Source organism: Elephas maximus, chromosome 4 (genome assembly GCF_024166365.1).
Source record: "Elephas maximus indicus isolate mEleMax1 chromosome 4, mEleMax1 primary haplotype, whole genome shotgun sequence".
Taxonomy (NCBI): Eukaryota; Metazoa; Chordata; class Mammalia; order Proboscidea; family Elephantidae; genus Elephas; species Elephas maximus.
The window spans coordinates 60,071,255-60,085,984 of NC_064822.1; the positions used below are offsets into that span (position 1 = coordinate 60,071,255).

Below are 14,730 nucleotides of genomic sequence, written 5' to 3' on the forward strand. Positions count from 1 at the left end.
AATTACAATCTTAGTAATGTGAAAGATGACATCATTATAAGCTCTACAGACATTAAAAAAGGATAATAAGGAAACAGCTTTATGGCCATTGTCATGGATTGAATTGTTTCCCCAAAAAATATGTGTCAACTTGGCTAGGCCATTATTCCCAGTATCATGTGATTGTCCACCATTTTGTCACCTGATGTGATTTTCCTAAGTGTTGTAAATCCTACCTCTATGATGTTAATGAGGTGGGATTAGCAGCGGTTACCTTAATGAGGCAAGACTCAATCTACAAGATTAGGTTGTGTTTTAAGTCAATCTCTTTTGAAATATAAAAGAAACAAGCAGAGAAACATGGGGGCTTTATACCACCAAGAAAAAAGAGCCAGGAGAACAGCAGGTCCTTTGGACTTGGCGTCTCTGCGCTGAGAAGCTCCTCAATCGGGGAAGACTGATGACAAGGACCTTCCTTCAGAGCCGACAGAGAGGGAAAGCTTTCCCCTGGAGCTGGCACCTTGAATTCAAACTTCTAGCCTACTAGACTGTGAGAAAAAAAAATTTCTCTTTGTTAAAGCCATCCACTTGTAGTATTTCTGTTATAGCAGCATGAGATAACTAAGACACCCATAAATGTGATAATTTATATGAAATGGACAAATTCCTTGAAAGACACTAAATATCGAAGCTCACTCAAGAAGAAAGAGACAATGTGAATAGCCCAATATCATTAAAGAAATTGAACTGATAGATAAAAAGTTCCTACAAAGAAAACTCAAGGCCCAGATGGCTACACTAATGAATTTTACCAAATATCTAAAGAACTATACTAATTCTATAAAACTTTTCCAGAAAATTGATGAGAAGGAAATATTTCCTAACATACTCTATGAGCTCAGCATTACCCTTATACCAAAACTGGTCAAGAAAAGAAAACTACAGACCAATATCCCTCATGGACATAGATGTAAAAATTCTTCACAAAATTTTAGTAAATTCAATCCAACAACATATACAAAGAGGGTAATGTATCCTGAACAAGAAGGGTTTATCCCAGGTGTGCAAGTACGGTTTAATATTTGAAAATCAATAATGTAATTCATCATATTAATAAAATCAAAAAAAGGCAAATCTTAAGGTCATCTCTACAGATGCAGAAAAAGTACTTTACAGAATCCAAAATTCGCTCCTGATAAATACTTCTCAGCAAACTTAGAAAGGAATTTACTCAACCTGAAAAAGTGCATCTACAAAATATTAACAGATAACATCACACTCAACGGCGAAAGACCAAACCCTTTCCTTCTTTGATCAAGAAAAAGACAAGAATGCCCATTTGCACTACTTCTGTTCAACATGTGTTAGAGATTTTAGCCAGTGCAAGAGGTAAAAAAGAAAGAGAGAGAGAGGGGGCGAAGGAAGAAAGGAAGGAAGGAAGGGAGGGAGGGAGGGAGGGAGGGAAAGGAAGAAAAAGAAAGAGAGAGAGAAAGAAAGAGAAAAGAGAGAGAGAAAGAGAGAAAGAAAGAGAGAGAAAGAGAGAGGAAAGAAATAAAGAGAGAAAGAAAGAGAGAGAAAGAGAGAGGAAAGAAATAAAGAGAGAGAGAAAGAGAAAGAGAGAAAGAGAGAAAGGGAAGGAAGGAAGGAAGGAAGGAAGGAAGGAAGGAAGGAAGGAAGGAAGGAAGGAAGGAAGGAAGGAAGGAAGGAAGGAAGGAAGGAAGGAAGGAAGGAAGGAAGGAAGGAAGGAAGGAAGGAAGGAAGGAAGGAAGGAAGGAAGGAAGGAAGGAAGGAAGGAAGGAAGGAAGGAAGGAAGGAAGGAAGGAAGGAAGGAAGGAAGAAAGAAAAGGCACCTAAATTGGAAAGGAAGAAGTAAAATTGTCTTTATTCTCAGACAACATAATTGTCTATGTAAAACGTCAGATGGAATAAACAAAGCTACTGGAACTAGCAAGTGAGTTTGGCAAGATTGCAGGATACAGGCTCTAAACATAAAAATCAATTGTACTTTTATAAACTAGCCACAAACAATTGAAATTGAAATATCATTTACAATAAGATCAAAAATATGAAATACTAGTGATATATTTGACAATGGATATGCAATACATCAAAAGCTACAAAATATTAAGAGAAACAAAAGAAAACCTAAATAAATAGACAGATACGCCATGTTCATGGGTTGGAAGACTTAATATTATGAAAATGTCATTTTTTCCCCAAATTCATCTATAGATTCACATCAATTCCAACTGAAATCCCAGCAGGCTTTTTTGTAGAAATTGACAAGTCGATCTAAAATTTATATGGAAATACAAAGAAGAGCCAAACCAACCTTGGAAAAGATGGAAATTGCAGGATTAATCCTACCTGATTTCAAGACTGATTTAAAGCTGCAGCAATCAAGACAATGTGGAATTGGTATAATGACAGAAAGCTAAATAAATGGAACAAAATATAAAATACAGAATCCAGAAATAGACCCATCCATAGACTATTTTTGACAGAGATGCAAAGACAATTCAGTGGAGAAAGGATAATCTTTTCAACAAATGGTGCAGAAACATTAGATATCCATTTGCTAAGAAAAGGAATTTCAATTCATACTTTGTACCATACACCAAAATTAACTCAAAATGGACCACAGGCCTAAGTATAAAACCTAAAACTTCCAGAAGAAAATATCTTTGTGACCTTGGCTGAGGCAAAGATTTCTTAGGTACAATAGCAATAACAAAAACCAAACCAAACCTAAATCCATTGCCATCAAGTTGATTCGGACTCATAGAGACCCTATAGGACAGAGTAGAACTGCCCCATAGAATTTCCAGGGAGCTCCTGGTGAATTCAAACTGCCGATCTTTTGGTTAGCAGCCATAGCACTTAGCCACTACGCCACCAGGGTTTTCATAGCAATAACACAATCCTTTTTTTTTTTTTTTAAATTGATAAATTGCCTTCATTGAAATTAAAAACATTTGCTCTTTGAAGAACACCATTAAAGAGAATTAAAAACAATCCACAGACTGGGAAAAATATTTGCAGAACATAAATCTGATAGATTTTGATCCAGATTATATAAAGAACTCCCAAAACTCATTAGTAAGAAAACAATCAACTCAATTTTTAAAATAGGCAAAAGATGTCAACAGGCGCTTTACCAAGTAAGATACATAAATGTCAAATAACTACGTGAAACGCTGGTCAACAATAACAGGAATGAACTATTCATCCAAGCACACAAAATGGATGACTTTCAGAATGGATGAAAGAAGCCAGATAAAAAAGAGCACATCCTATATGATTTCATTTATATAAGATTCTAAAAAATGAAAACGAATTTATACTGACAGAAAGCAGATGGGGGAGGGGGACAGGTCAGCAGGAGAGGAAACTTTTGTGAGTGATTGGTATGTTCACTGTCTCGATTAAGGTGACCGTTTTACGAATACATACACACACGTACACACACACACGTCAAAACTTATCAAATTGTACACTTTAAACATGTGCAGTTTATTGTATGTCAATTATACTTCGATAAAGCTGTTTAAAAAAAAAATAGGTCCAGGTCACATATCAAAACCTTCCCACATCTTTCCAGGTCTTACAAAGCTAGACCAGCCTAGTTCTCCTTTTTAAAATCAATGATGGCAAGCAGGATATGGCTGGAAATTAAGCAGTTCCCATGTGAAAATCTTCAGTCCTTAGTGCAGGGAGCTAAATTAAGCCTAAAAATAAGGATGCAGGCAGAGCCCCTCCTGAAGACCCATCTAGAGTTCAGCCCTCTTTCTCTTATGCCATATCTCCTGCCTGGCTTGGCCTGCAATCTTTGCAGAGCATCTGTGGGGCTTTCAAGGAGAATAGAAGACAAAACAACAGAAGTGTTTACGCTTTCATTTCAAAATAAAGTGGAAACTCTGTCATGAGCTCGGCTGTCTTACACCTGGGTGAAGGTCCTCGTCTCCAGGCTGAACAGAGCTTTTTGTCTCCCAGACTTTCCATGAGGCCAATAGACCATACACCCATAAAAGACCATACACCCATAAACGGGGACATGGCAGGGCATATTCCAAACACAAAGGGAAAAGGCCATCACAAGAAGAAAAAGAGAAAATACTTTTTTATCTTCTTTCTATGAGAGCTTGCAGACCACTCTTCTTCCCATAGAATGGTTCCATAAAAGCTTTTATATACAGATGGAAATTAGCCAGTTCTTAGATATTTACAGAAGATTTCCCATTCTTCTGAAGTAATTCTAGCAGCTTAGCAACTCCCACAATCAGAAAGTTCATAGATCAAACCCAAATCCCTCCTAAGGGTTCTGAGCTCATTTTCCCCCTCACTCTGGGCTCAGTGGAGATGGAGAACAGCTGACACCTCCCTGCACACCACGCCCTTTGCAAACCTGAAAGCAGACACTAAATCACCCTGATCTCCCTCGAATCCCTTCTGCAGCAGATAGTTAGGGAATCAAAAGCCCAAAAAGCATCTTCAGGATCTGTTCCAATCTCTTTAATTACCCAGACTTCAGTGGGAAGAATATTCCATATGCAGTAGGACCCAGATGTTTCAACGATTAACTCTGAGCTGTCAATGTCAAATGAAGGCGAAGAGACAGGCCTTGTCAAACTGCAGAGGGACAGGAGGGCTGCTGAGCAAAGGGTTTCAAGGCAGCTCTAATGTGTTCAGGTGCGAGATGCTCATCATGGAATGGTGAATAGCAGGCCCCTGGGAAGGAACAAGTTAAGGAAGAATCAATGCCTCAGAGGGGAGATGTCATAGAAGACCCTGAGACAAGGATTTGAGTGAAAGTGATTTATTTGGAAGGGGCAGGAAACACTGTTCAGGAATGGGAAGTGAGTCAAGGGAGAGAAGGCAGCCAATACAGGGTGAGTTATCCAGCTAGCTACTGGAAAACCAGCTGTGGGTAACTAACTGGAGCTTAATACCTCATAAAAATGCTACAAGTTCGTGTAGAACACATGTGTCAGTTCTCCAACCCAAGGGGCAAAGGAGCTGGGTATTTATATAACAACCCCATCAGTCATTGGGTGAGGCTCCTGAGGGGTGTCAATTTCCAGCTTGCCATGTGTGCTGTGGCTCTGGAGAAAGACCCCAGGTACAGAGACACACTGGGAAGTTGCCAGAACACACTGCAATGGTCAGACCCCAGCAATGATGGCAGGGTGCTGGTAGCATCTGCTACAGGAGGTGTGGAGGGAAGAGAGGCTCTTGGACATCCACACATGGCAGACTGGACAGACCCTAAGCCTGCTTTTTGGTTGGGAGACAACATGGGGATTGACGTGGAGGGAAGGCTGGAGAACAGAGCAGAGAAAGGAAACTCACAGAACTCCATCTCTCTTCTTTCTCCTCATAGAAAAGAGAGATCCCGCCCTGCATGAGCTCAAAGGCAATACAGCAGTGTCAGAGCCACATTTCCCAGGGTTCAAATCCAGGCTCCACCACTTCCTAGCTGTGTGGCCTTGGGCAAGTTATTTAATATCTCCATGCCTCAGTTTCCCATCTGTAAAATGCAAACAATGACAGTACTTACTTCATGGGATTGCAAGGACCAGGCAAGTTAAAACATGTAAAGGGCTTAGAAATTACACCTGGCACACAGTAAGCAGTTGGTAAATGTCAGCTCTTATGATTTTTTCTAAGGCATTTTCAGGATTATCCTTTCTGGTTCCAAGTTTTTATACTGAGGTGATTCCATGGGAGACAATGAAACAATGAAAGACATAAAAACTAATAACAACACAATATTTTCCACTTTGCAATTCAAAAAGAACTCTCATTTCTACCATCTCAGTTATATCCATAAGGATCAGAGGAAGCTGGCAGGACTGGCTACTTCTTTTGTCTTTTATTAATAAGCATCTCATAGACAGCTTCACAATAATAGTAGGAGACTTCAACACACCACTTTCAGTGAAGGACAGAACATCCAGAAAGAAGCTCAAAAAAGATACAGAAGATCTAAATGCCACAATCAACCAACTTGACATCATAGACAAATATAGGACACGCCAACCAATAGCAGGCAAGTATACTTCCTTGTCCAGCACACATGGCACATTCTCTAGAACAGGCCACATATTAGGTCATAAAACAAGCCTTAACAGAATCCAAAACACCAAAATATTACAAAGCGTCTTCTCTGACCATAAGGCTGTAAAAGTAGAAATCAATAATAGAAAAAGCAGGGAAAAGAAATTAAACACTTGGAAACTGAACAATACCCTGCTCAAAAACAATTGGGTTATAGAAGACATTAAGGATGGAATAAAGAAATTCATAGAGTCCAATGAGAACAAAAACACTTCCTATCAGAACCTTTGGGACACAGCTAAAGCAGTGCTCAGAGGTCAGTTTATATCAACAAATGCACACATCCAAAAAGAAGAAAGGGATGGTTCAACATTAGAAAAACAATTAATGTAATCCATCATAGGAATAAAACAAAAGACAAGAACCACATGATTTTATCAATTGATACAGAAAAGGCATTTGACAAAGTTCAACACCCATTCACGACAAAAACTCTCAGCAAAATAGGGATAGAAGGAAAATTCCTCAACATAATAAAGGGCATTTGTACAAAGCCAACAGCCAACATCATCCTAAATGGAGCAAGTCTGAAAGCATTCCCCTTGAGAACAGGAACCAGACAAAGATGCCCTTTATCACCACTCTTATTCAACATTGTGCTGGAGGTGCTAACCAGAGCAATTAGGATAGATAAAGAAATAAAGGGCATTTAGATTGGTAAGGAAGAAGTAAAAGTATCTCTATTTGCAGATGACATGATCTTATGCACAGAAAACCCTAAAGAATCCTCAAGAAAGCTACTGAAACTATATAGAAGAGTTCAGCAGAGTACTAGGATACAAGATAAACATACAAAAATCAGTTGGATTCCTCTATACCAACAAAGAGAACATTGAAGAGGAAATCACCAAATCAATACCATTTACAGTAGCCCCCAAGAAGATGAAATACTTAGGAATAAATCTAACCAGAGATGTAAAAGACCTATACAAAGAAAACTACAGGACACTATTGCAAGAAACCAAAAGAGATCTACATAAGTGGAGAAACATACCTTGCTCATGGACAGAATGACTCAACATTGTAAAAATGTCTATTCTACCAAAAGTGATCTATAGATACAATGCAATCCCCATCCAAATTCCAACGAGATTTTTTAATGAGATGGAGAAACAAATCACCAACTTCATATGGAAAGGAAAGAGGCCCTGGATAAGTAAAGCATTACTAAAAGAGAACAAAGTGGGAGGCCTTATGCTACCTGATTTTAGAACCTAGTATATCCGCACAGTAGTCAAAACAGCCTGGTACTGGTACAACAACAGATACATAGGCCAGTGCAATAGAATTGAGAATCCAGACATAAATCCATCCACATATGAGCAGCTGATATTTGACAAAGGCCCAAAGGCAGTTAATTGGGGAAAAGACAGTCTCTTTAACAAGTGGTGGTGCTGGCATAACTGGATATCTATCTGCAAAAAAAATGAAAGAAGACCCAGACCTCACTCCATGCACAAAAACTAACTCAAAATGGATCAAAGACCTAAATATAAAATCTAAGACAATAAAGACCATGGAAGAAAAAGTAGGGACAATGCTAGGAGCCCTAATACATGACATAAACAGTATATAAAACATTACTAACAATGCACAAACACCAGAGAGAAACTAGATAACTGGGAGCTCCTAAAAATCAAACACCTATGCTCATCCAAAGACTTCACCAAAAGAGTAAAAAGATTACCTACAGACTGGGAAAAAGTTTTTAGCTATGACATTTTTGATCAGTGTCTGATCTCTAAAATCTATATGATACTGCAAAAACTCAACAACAAAAAGACAAATAACCCAATTAAAAAAATGGGCAAAGGATATGAATGGGGACTTAACTGAAGAAGACATTCAGGTAGCTAACAGATACATGAGGAAATGCTCACGATCATTAGCCATTAGAGAAATACAAATAGAAACTACAATGAGATTCCATCTCACCCCAAGAAGGCCGGCATTAATCCAAAAAACAAAATAAATGTTGGAGAGGTTGTGGAGAGACTGGAACACTTATACACTGCTGGTGGGAATGTGAAGTGGTACAACTACTTTGGAAATCAATTTGATGCCTCCTTAAAAAGCTAAAAATAGAACTACCATATGGTCCAGCAATCCCACGCCTTGGAACAGGAGTTAGTTGAATGGACTTGGAAATACAGGGTGGAGAGAATGAGTGTGCTGTCTCATTAAGGTAGGAGCAAATAGGAGTATACAGCGAGGTATACATAAATTTTTGTATGAGAGACTGACTTGACTTGTAAACTTTCACTTAAAGCACAATAAAAATTAAAAAAAAAAAAATGAAGCATCTCAGTCTCCAAGAGGTTAAGTCACTTGTCCACAGTCACAAAGCAAGTAGAGCTGGGACTCATGCCACTACAGAGAGTAGGAAAATGACTGATGCATAATGGGTCTGAATTTGTTTTCTGGAACTCAACAAATGGAAAATTTTCAGTTCCTTCTCCCTCTTGTAAGAACGCTCTCTATAGATCCTCTTCAACTATCAATGTTGTATATGCCTTCGGGGCCCAGTGCTAAGTCTACCTCCTCTGAGAAGCCTTCCTTGACCACACCCCTTGGGCTGCTTCTCCTGTATCACAGAGTACTTGCTCTCTCTTATTTTTTTCGACAGCTTTATTGAGATATAATTCACATATCATACAATTCACCCATTTAAAGTGTACAATTATCAGCTTTTAGATATTCACGAAGTTGTATATACATCACTAAAATCAATTTTATAACATTTTCATCACCCCAAAAAGAAACCTTCACCCCTTAGCCATCATGTCCCCATCCTCCTACTCCCCCTTGCCCTAGGCAACTACTTACCTATTTTCTGTCTCTACAGACTTGCCTATTCTAGACATTTTATATAAATGGAATCATAAAATACGTGATTGTCTTAGTTACCTAGTGCTGATGTAACAAAAAAGACAAGTGGGTAGCTTTAAAGAACAGAAATTTATTGTCTCCCAGTTTTGGAGCTTACAAGTCCAAATTGATGCTACGGCAAAGTCCTTCCTTGTCACTGGCCCTGGGAGTTCCGTGGCATTCCTTGGTGTCTGTCCACCTCTCTGTGTTTATTCTGCTCTTTTTATAAATCAGAAGTGATTAGGTTTAGGACTCACCCCCAATCTGGTATGACTTTATTAACATAACAAAAGAAAACCTCTATTTCCAAATAGGGTCTTACTTACAGGTACAGGGGTTAAGATTTCAACATATATTTTGGGGGCACCCAATGCAATACAAACAGCAGCCTCTTGTGCCTAGCTTCTTTTACTTAGCATAATGTTTTCAGGTTTCATTCATGTTGTAGCATGGATCAGTCCTTCATTCCTTTTTATGGCTGAATAATATTCCATGGTATGAATATATCAAATTTTACTTATCCATTCATTTGTTGATGGACATTTGGATTGTCTCCACTTTTTAACTATTATGAATAATGCTACTATGAGCATTTGTGTACAAGCTTTTGTGTGGACATATGTTTTCATTCCTTTTGGGTATACAGCTATGAGTGGAATTGCTGGGTTGTATGTTAACTCTCTTTCCACAGAATGTAGTTGATTTGATTCCTGTGTATTCCATCTGACAAGGTCCACATGTATAGTTGCCATTTGTGTTGTTGAAAAAAGGTATCTGCAATGAAGAAGTCGTTGGTCTTGCAAAATTCTATCATGTGATCTCTGGCATTGGCTCTATCACCAAGGCCATATTTTCCAACTACTGATCCTTCTTTGACTCCAACTTTTACATTCCAATCTCCAGTAATTATCATGCATTCTGATTGCATGTTTGATCAATTTCAGACTGCAGAAGTTGGTAAAAATCTTCAATTTCTTCATCTTTGGCCTTAGTGGTTGGTACGTAAATTTGAATAATAGTCCTATTAACTGGTCTTTCTTGTAGGTATATGGATATTATCTTATCACTGACAGCATTGTACTTCAGGATAGATCTTGAAATGTTCTTTTTGGCAATGAATGCAATACCATACCTCTTCAATTTGTCATTCCCAGCAGAGTAGACCACAAGATTATCTGATTCAAAATGGCCAATACCAGGCCATTTCAGCTCACAAATGCCTAGGATATCCATGTTTATGCATTCCATTACATTTTTGATGATTTCCAAGATACTGGCTGAAAACAGAGAATACCAGAAAGATGACTAAGAAAAGACATTTGACTGTGTGGATCATAACACTGCAAAAAAATGGGAATTGTAGAACACTGAACTGTGCTCATGAGGAACCTGTATAGAGGCAGTTGTTCGAACAGAACAAGGGGATACTGCATGGTTTAAAGTCAGGAAACGTGTGTGTCAGGGTTGTATCCTTTCACCATACTTACTCAATATGTATGCTGAGCAAATAATTCAATAAGCTGGACTATATGAAGAAGAATGTGCCATCAGGATTGGAGGAAGACTCATTAACAACTCGTGATATGTAATGACACAACCTTGCTTGCTGAAAGTGAACAGGACTTGAAGCACTTACTGATGAAGATCAAAGACCACAGCCTTCAGTATGGATTACACCTCAACATAAAGAAAACGAATATCCTCACAACTGAACCAATAAGCAACATCATGATAAACGGAGAAAAGATTGAAGGTGTCAAGGATTTCATTTTACTTGGATATACAATCAACACCTATGGAAGCAGTGGTCAAGAAATCAAACAATGCATTGCATTGGGCAAATCTGCTGCAAAGATCTCTTTAAAGAGTTAAAAAGCAAAGATGTCATCTTGAAGACTAAGGTGTGCCTGACCCAATCCATGCATGCGGAAGATGGACGACGAATATGGAATACCAAAGAAGTGACACATTTGAATTATGGTGTTGGCAAAGAATATCAAATATACCATGGACTGCCAAAAGAATGAACAAATCTGTCTTGCAAGAAGTACAAACAGAGTGTTCCTTAGAAGCAAGGATTAAGGACGGTAAGACTACATCTCACATACTTGGGATGTGTTATCAGGAGGGATCAGTCCCTGGAGAAGGACATCATGCTTGGTAAAGTAGAGGGTCAGTGAAAAAAAGGAGGACCCTCGATGAGACATATTGACATGGTAGCTGCAACAATGGGCTCAACCATAATGATCGTGAGGATGGCACAGGACTGGGCAGTGTTTCATTCAGTTATACATAGGGTTGCTATGAGTTGGAACTGATCAACGGCACCTATCAACAACAATAGCAACAATGTTAACTGTATATTTAACCTTTTAAGGCACTGCCAGGCTGACTTACTGTCTTTTTCATCCTTGAGGCATAGAACAAATTGCTTTCTTGGCTGGCTAGCTTTTCAACTACGTAATATGTTTTATTTCTTCCTTGAAGACAGAGGTCCAACTCATAATTCTTAGTAGGTATGAAATTGATATTTGATAATTTAAATGAATGCCCCACCAATTCTCAGTCTGGTACCTTGCATATAACAGGTACTCAATAAATGTGTGTTGGCTTCTTAACTAACCATTGAGAGTGAGGGTCAAGAGTGCTACTGTGATGGTAAGTATTTAACAACTATTTCTCTGAGGTGGGGTCAGGAGAAGCTTTGGTTTGTAGCATTTGCCAATTTCCATGGTGTAAATACTTCCACCACGGCCATTTTCAAGCTACCAACATTTGGCTTGCACTGAGAAAGAAATCAGGAGACTGATACTTTTGCCCAGAGTGTCTTGAGAGTGTACATCTGCATCCTCAGTACTGTTTGCACAGGTAATAGTAGCTGATGCCTCTGTAGGCTACATTCTGTATCCCCACCCACACTAAACTTATAGGACATGGCCCATTATTAAATCCATCTCAGCAATTGAGAAGCAAGTGCTTTAGCCAACCTCAGGTTTGTGTAATGAGGCCTGTGTTCTCTCCTATGTTCCCCATGTCCTTGGGCAGACCCTCCGGTGGAACAATGACAGCGAGGCAGATGTAAGATTCCTTTCAGCAAGGAACACAGACACTGAGTTGCTACTAGTCAGAATACCTTTCACTACCCCATTGCTCAAGCTAAAAATATTTAGTGTGGAAACCAAACCAGCCTGGAAATAAAACTTTCCCTGTTCCATATGGCATTGTTATTTATTTCTCTGACATGTGGTGCAGGTGGGCTTTGAACAAATACCACCCCTTCACTGACAGGCCTGTTACTTTGGTGGATAAGAACATGGACTCCTACCCAACCAACGACAGGGCTCCAAAATATGTAAAACAAACTCTAACAGCACTGAAAGGAGAAATACACAGTTCGACAATAATAGAAGGAGACTTCAACACATTCTCTTGGTAAAGGGCAGAACATCTAGAAAGAAACTCAACAAAGATACAGATGATCTAAAGGCCAAAGTCAACCAACTTAACCTCATAGACATATATAGAACACTCCACCCAATAGCTGCACAGTACACATTCTTTTCCAATACACATGGAACATTCTTCAGAAGAGACCACATTTTAGGGCACAAAACAGCCCTTAATACAATCAAAACATCGAAATAATACAAAACATTCTCTCTGATAACAACACCATTAAAATAGAAATCATTAACTGGAAGAGCAAGCGAAAAAAATCAAATACTTGGAAACTGAATATCATCTTGCTTGAAAACAACTGGGAAACAGAAGAAATCAAGGACAGAATCAAAAATTCCTAGAATCAAATGAGAATGAAAACACATTATACCAAAACCTTTGAGACACAGCGAAGGCAGTGCTCAGAGGTCAATTTATAACAATAAATGCACACATTGAAAAAGAACAGGCCAAAATCAAAATGTTAGCCCTACAACTCAAACATATAGGAAGAGAACAGCAAAAGAAGCCCACAGGCACCAGAAGAAAGTAAATAATAAAGATTAGAGCAGAGATAAATGAAATACGGAATAGAAAAACAATTGAAAGAACCAATAAGACCAAAAGTTGGTTCTTGGAAAAGATCAACAAAATTGACAAACCACTGGCCAAACTGGCAAAAGGAAAACAGAAGAGGAAGCAAATAACCCAAATAAGAAATGAGATGGGGGACATTACAACAGAGCCAACTGAAATAAAAAGGATCATAACAGAGTACTACGAAAAACTATACTCCAATAAATTTGAAGACCTAGAGGAAATGGACAAATTTCTAGAAAAACACTACCTACCTAAACGAACACACACTGAGATAGAAAATCTGAACAGACCCATAACAAGAGAAGAGCTTGAAAAGATAATTAAAAAATTCCAACAACAACAAAAAAGCCCTGGCCTGGATGGCTTCACTGGAGAATTCTAGCAAACATTCAGAGAAGAGCTCACACAGTACTACTCAAACTATTTCAGAGCATAGAAAAGGAAGGAATGCTACTGAATTCATTCTATGAAGCAAGAATAACCCTGATACCAAAAGCCGAAGACACCACAAAAAAAAAAAAAAAAAAAATTACAGACCAATATAGCTCATCAATATAGATGCAAAAATTCTCAACAAAATGCTAGCCAATAGAATTCAGCATCATATCAAAGAAAAATATATATATATATACCACAACCAAGTGGGATTCATACCAAGTATGCAAGGATGGTTCAACATTAGAAAATCAATCAACATAATCCACCACATAAATTATCTCATTTGATGCAGAGAAAGCACTTGATAAAGTCCAACACCTATTCCTGATAAAAACTTCCAGTAAAATAGAAATAGAAGGGAAATTCTTCAACATAATAAAGGGCATTTATACAAAACCAACAACCAACGTCATTCTCAACAGAGAGAGGCTGAAAGCATTCCCTCTGAGAACAGGAACAAGACAAGGATGCCCTTTATCAACGCTAGTATTTAACATTGTGCTGAAAGTTCTACAATAAGATAAGAAAATGAAATAAAAGGCATCCAAATTGGAAAGAAAGAAGTAAAAACTATCCCTAGTCACAGCTGATATGATCCTATTCACAGAGAACTTCAACGATTCCACAAGAAAACTACTGGAACTAATAAAAAGATTTAGCAGAGTAGCAAGACACAACATCAACATACAATAATCAGTTGAATTCCTATACACCAATGAATAGAACTTTGAAAAGGAAATCAGGAAAATAATACCATTTATAATAGTCTCTAAAAAGATACAATACTTAGGAATAAATCTAACCAGGTATGAAGAAGACCTGCACAAAGAAAACTACAAAACACCACTGCAAGAAACCAAAAGAACCCTACATAAATGGAAAAACATACCATGTTCATGGGTAGGAAGACTCAACATTATGAAAACGTCAATTCTACCCAAATCGATCTACAGATATAATGCAATCCCGATCCAAACACCAACAGTATTCTTTAATGAGATGGAAAAACTAATCAACTTTATATGGAAAGGCAAGAGGCCTCAGACAAGCAAACCATTACTGAAGAAAAAGAACAAAGTAGGAAGCCTCACACTACCTGATCTCAGAACCTACTATACAGTCAAAATAGCCTACAGAGGTACAACAGACACAAAAACTAATGGAACAAAATCAAGAACCCAGGTGCAAATCCATCCATCTATGGTCAGCTGATCTTTGGCAAAGGGCCAATGGCCATTAAATGGGGAAAAGACAGTCTTTTTAACAAATGATGCTGGCAAAACTGGATGT

General features: G+C 38.2%; 1 protein-coding gene across 13 annotated transcripts in view; it reads right to left on the bottom strand.

The window, feature by feature from the left end:
- Positions 1-14,730, bottom strand: part of CRACR2A (calcium release activated channel regulator 2A) — a 156,300-nt gene that overhangs the window by 98,315 nt on the left and 43,255 nt on the right. Inside the window, exons 1-2 of one of the 13 annotated variants that reach the window (XM_049882222.1) lie at positions 5,329-5,506; positions 4,500-4,707 (exon numbers count right to left, since the gene is read on the bottom strand). The exons of 11 other annotated variants lie outside the window; for them this stretch is intronic. The gene's annotated coding sequence lies outside the window, so the exon portion shown is untranslated. Of the gene's footprint in view, positions 1-4,499; positions 5,507-14,730 lie in introns of those variants that run through there. One more of the 13 variants, XM_049882216.1, reaches the window with a different exon arrangement.